The sequence below is a fragment of the Pinus tabuliformis genome, chromosome J (assembly GCF_031772625.1).
Source record: "Pinus tabuliformis cultivar Carrire ecotype Pingquan chromosome J, CPIR1, whole genome shotgun sequence".
Lineage (NCBI taxonomy): Eukaryota > Viridiplantae > Streptophyta > Pinopsida > Pinales > Pinaceae > Pinus > Pinus tabuliformis.
The window spans coordinates 902,613,748-902,621,888 of record NC_142295.1 but is presented as its reverse complement, the minus strand read 5'-3'; positions in this window follow the sequence as shown (position 1 = coordinate 902,621,888).

Here is an 8,141-nt window from a genome sequence, read left to right as displayed (position 1 = left end):
GGCAATTTTAGTGTAATTTCAAGCCATTCGAACTTCAGTAGAGCAATAGTTTTCTAGGCAACAAAGTACAAATTGGTGCAGCAGCTGGTTGGCCTTCACCTCAGCCATTTTCCTACCTGGGTTTGGTCCTGCTTATCCATTGTGACAAGACTAGGTGCACCATTCCATCATATATTGTATTTCACTTGCAGAAATTAAATAAAATGGCTCAGAAGTTCTCCATTTCTAACTTTTATATGGGTGTTTGTGGAATATTTCATTTTTGTAATTTGTTGCATACATTATTCGCTTGTTATCACTTGTATTCCTATTTAGGATCATTACATTTATTGTTGACCATTGTTGAATAATATTAAACCCTAGGAATATGAACACTTAGATCAATAAACCCAAGGGATTAATATTATAAACCGAAGGGAATACTAAACCTAAGGGATAAAAATTATAAACCCAAGAGATATAAACCCTAGCATGACTATTATAAACCATAGTATAAACATGGTTGACCATGGTTGATTTCCATATTAGATTAATCTATTGTGATATTGACATAATCATAAATAGTTGGAGAAATATTTAACTCTTAATATTAGGGTTTTATAAAACCAAGGGATTAATAATATTATAAATATAAGAGAGCAGTAAACTCAAGGCATTATTAATATTACAAACCCATGCAATTAATCTTATAAAAAAAGTGATTAATAAATGCAAGGGATCAATATACCCAAGGAATCAATAAAACCAAAGGAATTATTAATATTATAAACTTGAAAAATGAAAAAACCCAATAATTTGATATTATAAACCCAAGGAATTAGTAAACCCAAGGGAAAAATAGAAGGGATTAGTAAAGCCTAGGAATTAATATATTAAACCCAAAGGATTGATAAAGCGACATGACTATGAATATTATAAACCCAATGGATCAATAAACCCCAGGGATTGTTAATATTGTAAACCCAACAGGTTAATAAATTGAAGGGACAAACATTGTAAACCTAAGGGATTGATATTAAACCTTAGGACTATTATTTAAACCTTAATATTGGGGATTATTAAACCCAAGGAGTTATTAATATTATAAACCTAAAGAACAAATAAACGTAAGCATTTAATATTATAAACCCAAGGAAATAGTAAACCCAACAAAATAATATTATCAAAACGAAGGATTAATAAATCCAAGTGATTAATAAACCCGAGGAATTAATTAACTCAACAAACTATTATAAAATTGAAGAGATTAATAAACCCTAAGACTTAGTATTTTAAACTCAAGGGATTAATAAACCAAAGGGATTACTAATTTTATAAACCCAAGGAACTAATAAACCCAATAGTTTAATATTATAATCCCAAAGAATTAGTGAACCCAAGGGATAAATATTAAAAACCTAATGGATCAAGAAGCACAAGGGATTGATATTACAAACACGAGATTAATAAAGCATAGGAATTAATATTCTAAAAATAAAGGATTGATAAACTCTTATGATTATTAATATTATAAACCCAAGTGATTAATACACCTCAGAGATTGTTAGTATTTTAAACCAAAAGAATAAATAACCTAAAGGGATAAACATTATAAACCCAACAGATTAAACACTTAATGTTAGGGTTTAATATACCAACATGATTATTATTATTATAAATCCAAGGGATTATTAATATTATAAATGCAAGGGATGAATAAACCTGATGCATTATTAATATTATAAACCCAATTCATTAATATTATAAAAACAAATTATTAATAAACCCAAGGAATAAATAAACCTAACAAACTAATATTAAAAACCTAAATGATTAATAAACCATAACAATTAATATTTTAAAGTCAAAGGATTAACAAACACAAGGGATAAACGATAAGCCAAAGGAATTATTAATATTATAAACTCAAATAATAAATAAACCCAAGAGTTTAATATTATAAACCCAAGAGAAAAATATTATAAACTTAAGGGATTAAAAAATGCAAGGGATCAATACTAAAAACAGAAAGGATTGATATTTTAACCCCAATGGATTAGTGTTATAAACCGAAGTTGTTTAAACCTCACGATAAATATTATAAATCGAAATATAAATATCAATGACCATGCTTAACCATCGTTGATTTTCATATTGAAACAATATTTGTTACAATGCGGTGTTGGACCATGGTTGACCATGATTCACAATGGTTCATTACGGTTTTCATTTGAAGACAATCTTCATTATAATGCAATGTTCGACAATGCTCACGATGATTGGTTTTGAAAATGAGAGAATATATGTCATATTAAATATTGTAAAACCCCTAAGCCCTAAATCGATGGCATTAATATTATAAACATAAATAATGTTATAATACAAAATAATAATAATAAATATAAACGATAATCAATATAAGAACCATATTGTAAACCATTAAGACACGAGTAAAAAAAAATTAATATGAATACATTAATAATAATAAACTATGAAACATTAAAACATAATAAATCATCAACACATTAATAATAACACATTTATATCACTACATTATAAACAATAAATAATAACACATTTATATCACTACATTATAAACAATAAATAATTTTTAAAGAATAAATACATTAATATCAATACACAAATATATTAATAGTATAATAATTATTATTGCATAATACATAATAATTATTATAATAATTATATTACAATCTAGAGTTGACCATTGATATATTGTGCCAATGAGGTACACATATTTTTAAACTAAAAATTAATATAGGGAACCAGATTCATTTTACACAATCCATATCATTTTAACGTGTAGAATCATCGTAACATTAAATGTGATAGGTAAATCGAAAAATAACTAGGTGAAAGATCAAAAAGTTTATTGGTGGTATATATTATGGATGTAGTAGTCTATTTTCTTTATGTTTAATGTGATAGGTAAATCGAAAGGTAACACGTAAAAGATCAAAATTTTATTGGTGGTATACATTATTGATGTAGTAGTATATTTGCTTTACGTTTTTAAAAGTTTTGTGGTATATTTTCTGCTTTAATTTGTCTATAATTTTATAAGGATTTATTGGAATTACAAGTTTGAGTTGTAAAATCTTCACAATCAAATTGTTTTATGGGTTTTTTTAAGGTGTTGAATCCATGTATGTAGTCAAAAACCCATTTTAAATAACAAAAATGAAGATTTGCGGAAAACAATTTCCCCACATTCTAGCCAAAAGCTCCAAAACTTAACATGATTACACAATTCCTATTATAGATTACATGATTGTGTTAGATTACTTGATTGTATCATGAAAACTTTAGGCTTTTTTCATTTGCAGCAATGAAGCAAAGTTTTAAAAAGATATGATGTAATACTTATTGATAAAATTATTTTTTAGTGTGAAACATTGTGTGTCATGAGGAAAGGTTCAGTATAATATGTGTTGCACTATTTTTCAAATTATGGGTAAAATGCACCATATTACATGAAAAAGATATTTTGTGGAAATGAAGAGTCCGTTGTGGTGATAAAAGCTTAGGAGAATGAAATGTGTTATTACAATGCTATTGCATGGTAACACTTTTTTTTACAAGGGTGTTATATCATGTGGAAAATATTCATGTGTATGGCACACCAAAAAGATGAAAAGAGTTTGGTTCATGTAAAATGTAGTGAAGCAAATATTTTTAAAGAGATGTAATGTTTCACGACAAAAATATCTTGATTGTCACCCAATGTTTAACAAGTGAATTTTTTTTGAATGCTAAGTGGTGCAAGAAAGCGTTTTTTTGAAAGGTGCTATATAGGAAAAGTTGTTGTAGACAAAAAATGAAATTTCTCTTTGTTGTAGCAAAGGGAAATTTCCATCTCAAAAAAATAAAAACTATAGTGATGAGATGTAGCAAACAAAGATAACGTTTCAAGCGATGCATTATATCATAGATATGGAAAATTCTTGGAAACTTGCTACTACATGAAGAAAGGAAAATTGAGGTGATGTGATGTTTTGTTAGTAAAAACATGACGGACATGAAACAACATAGACAAATAAATTTTGGAAGACATGTAAATGAAATTATGGCCAAGTTTTATGGAAAAATTATATATTTTATGTGCTCTCTTGTGAAAATAATATCTTTGGCGAGATATGATATGTTCCATGAAGAAGAGATTTATGTTCAAGCGACACATCAAAAAGTATAAAATCTTTCCAATATGCCTCTTACATTCTTTCTCCACTATTTCACAAGACCCAATACTCCAATCCACTAAACCCTATCAATAGCATGCTAAAAGAAGTCCTTGAAAAGTGCTCATATTCATTGTTATCCTTTCATCTTTCATATACCCAAAGAAATAAATCACCACTAATTAAATAGTTCCAGGAAGCCCACTAATTAAATAGTTCCAAGAAGCAAAATCTTGTCAAAAAGTTAATGTTCTTCCTACATGCATACACATTTATCACACATGTCAATGATTTTATTATCCAATACAAGTTTGGGCATAAAACCCATTTATAATCATGTGATTGTGCACAATCCTCCCCTCTTCTAGTGCCCTCAAATTCAATTCATGCAACAATATAGAATGCAAACATGAATTTCATAAAATACATAGAAAATCCTTCTTGTAGTATATTTATAGAAGGCTACATGGATTCCTTCAACATTCTTTCATAGATGCAATCCCAAACCCTCACATTCATTGTTGTAGTATTAGCATTATAAGGGTTCCCCATGTTACCTTGGATATAAAGTTGTGAATAGGACTAACAAATATGTTGTCGTAACTAGAATGAAATAGTTGTACTCTTTTGGTGTCATAGACCTTAAAAACTTAGAAGACTAAAAATGGGTGTGATCATATGGTCCAATTGTTTACCTCTTACTCTTCAAAGGGTCATTGCCTATCTCAACCTACTTGTGCTTACAGCTCTCATACCACATGAAGAAGGAAAAATTTATCTCATGTGATTTTTTGCTAGTAAAAACGAGATGTGCATGAAAATCATAGAGGAATAATTTTGGAAGACATGAGAATGAAATTTTAGGCAATTCTTTTGGAAATATGTATATTTGGAGTGTTTTCTTGTGATAAACATAATATATTTGATAAGATGTGATATGTCTCATGAAGAAGAGCTTCATGTTCAAGTGACATATTACAAAAAACAAAACATTTGCAAGATATGTCCATTAGGGGAATTTTGAGGTAAAAATGGGCCTCAAAACAAAAAATGTACTAACAAAATGAACTTTAAAATAACCAATAAGATTCAATATGGTGATGTGATCTCCAATGGTGAATATGTTGGAGGGAAAAGAAGAAAACTATTTTGTTTAATTGCATTTTTTATTTATCTCCTTATAGGTTTACTCAAATTTCCAGTGTAGACACCTTGAATTCTGCATCCATCTAAAACCCACTTTGCATACTTTTGAGTAGACCCATATAAAAAAGTGAAAATACATGAAAAAAACGTGTTCAACATGACTTTTGTAAATTACAATAATAAAGTTATTCCAAAGTAGTCTAATAAGCAAAAAAGGATATGATACTTTTGATGGTAAATAGGTTCATAGAAGATCATCATTATTTTGATGGTAAATAGATTCAAGAAGATCAACATTCTTGACACCAGACATAGAATCAAGTTTATATGGAAATAGGGGATTCCATTAGGCTTCCTTACTATTTTAGATGTTTTGAGTTTTAGAAAGAGATATTTTGTGATTAATGAGGAAGGATTGTGTGATGGATCACAAAAAGAAAAGGCATTGACTTTAATGGTCATTCACATTAATTGATATGATTCACATTAATGATGATTCATCATTCTTTTGATGGTAAATAGGTTCATAGAAGATCATCATTCTTGAAACCAGACTTAGAATCAAGTTTATATGGAACCAGGGGATTCCATTAGGCTTCCTTCCTATTTTAGATGTTTTGAGTTTTAGAAAGAGATATTTTGTGATTAATGAGGAAGGATTGCATGATGGATCACAAAAAGAAAAGGAAAGCACTTCAATGGTGATTCACATTAATTGATAGTGCTGAAATATGTATGGATTTACAAGGAAAATTTGTATAATGAATTGCAAAAAAAAATGGAACAAACTTTAATGAGGATTCTTTGTTAACTACACTTATAATGTGAAAGGTATGCCTGTTTAGTATGTTAAACCCAAATTCCAATGTTTTATTTATTTTATTAGGCACTTTTTCTGTATCATTTCCACCTGTTAATGGCGTTTCTTTGCTTTAATCTAAATCTTCCATTTTATTTACTTAAAAGTTTGTTGCAAGAACCTTGACCGATCCTTATTTCATCATGGGTTAATTTGAATGTTGGTTAAACATTATTTGGCTAAATATAGGGATTCATTGTAATCCTTCCCATATAAGAAGTATTTCAAAAAACTTCACGTTAATGATAGACAAGAAAACCAATGTGGGATTTCAACTAGTTCTAGAACAACGAACTCAGAACCTACTGAGTCTGGTAGCATTGATGATTTTGGCCCTGATAATTTTTCCCATTTATTCCATTTAGATATGTAGTATTAATGTGATGAAAATACGTTCAAAAATATCATTTCGACACCTGCTTATGTAATGTGAAGCATGGTAAAGAAAATGAAGTTTCAACACATCACAATGTAACTCAAATTCAAAGATGAGGTTGAGTCAACCCTCTCAAGCCAACCCTCTCAAACCATAATCTTCATTCTAATTCTACACCGAAAGAAGAAAATAATTAGCTAGGTCCTGAATCTCAATATAGAATTAAGAAAAAAACATATAACCCATGTTGGCATTATGGTACATGTGTTGTCCTTGATGGAAACCCACATATAGGTCAGTTCAGAAATGATAAAGGGAAACTCACATTGTAATAGGTCTATTCAGAGGTAACAAAGTAATGGTACAGAAGAGCGGGATGATGGAACAAAGGATTACAGATCAAAGTCAAGAAATTGAGGAAAGAGAATGTGTTAGGTTATATACAATGTTTAACCTAGTCCAAGTAGCGTATACACGCAGGTACGTAGAATAAAAGGAGCGTATATGTATGCACACAATTTCACAGAAGGAAAAGCACGTATGCGATGGAAAATTAAGGTTAAAGAACATAAAGGCTCCATACCATGGTATTAGCCCACAATTTTGAGCAGAATAACGGTTACTTGATCTTCTCTAAGAATACCATAGGTTCTAAGTGTTGTTTTGGTGCATGGTATTGACAAAGGCTCTAAGTATATAAGAAGGAGAAGATCAAAGGGCTAAATGCGCAATTGAAAGGGTTTTGCATGAATGCTTCTATGTGAAGTATATTTTTTGTTGTAATGGTTATGGTTATGATCTGAAACATCTTGTTCACCCTTGGATACATTGTTGGATCAGGTTCATGAGACCTAAAATGACTTATCATTGTATGATATGATAATGGATAGGCTAGATCTAAGTGTTAACACATGTTTTATCATTTAAATTCTCTGATCTGTGTATATGTGAAGTCTTGAAAAGTTGTGGAGTTATAAGTCATTATTTGCAGATCTATACGTAGGTTCGCCTCAGTGAAGGCGCATATGCATGTAGGTTCGACACTTCCAAGTAGCGTATGTAGAGGAAGGGCTTGTTGTTCAGAATTGACTGATCTATCTGGTTTGATGTAAAACTAATTGTATAAGGCGATTGAGTCTCGCTAACTGATTGATTGAGTAAGAAGGGTGATATTTGATGCTATCTGTTTAAAAATCTGTAATATGACAGTAGATCTTCAGAATGTCTTTGGGTAATATAGTTTTTGGTTCAGTGTTTTTATGATACAATATCGTTAGAGGTATACGTAGGTTGAATTACAGAAAGTAGTGTATACAAGCAGATTGTCCTCATTGAAGTAGTGTATACATTCTGACATATGATTTTTGAGGTTGCAGCTGGTTCTGGTTGTTGATGTAGTGTTATGGCTTCAGCTCTATGTTATGGTGACAATGGTCTGACTGTTTATATCAATTAATTATGTTTTCTTTAGAGTTGATGGGTTTCAATGATTAGTTGATGCAGTTGTATTTGATGGTTGTATTACAGTTGTGGTGATTGATTTTGATCTTCAATGTTACTGATGGGTCTAGTATGAACATTTGAT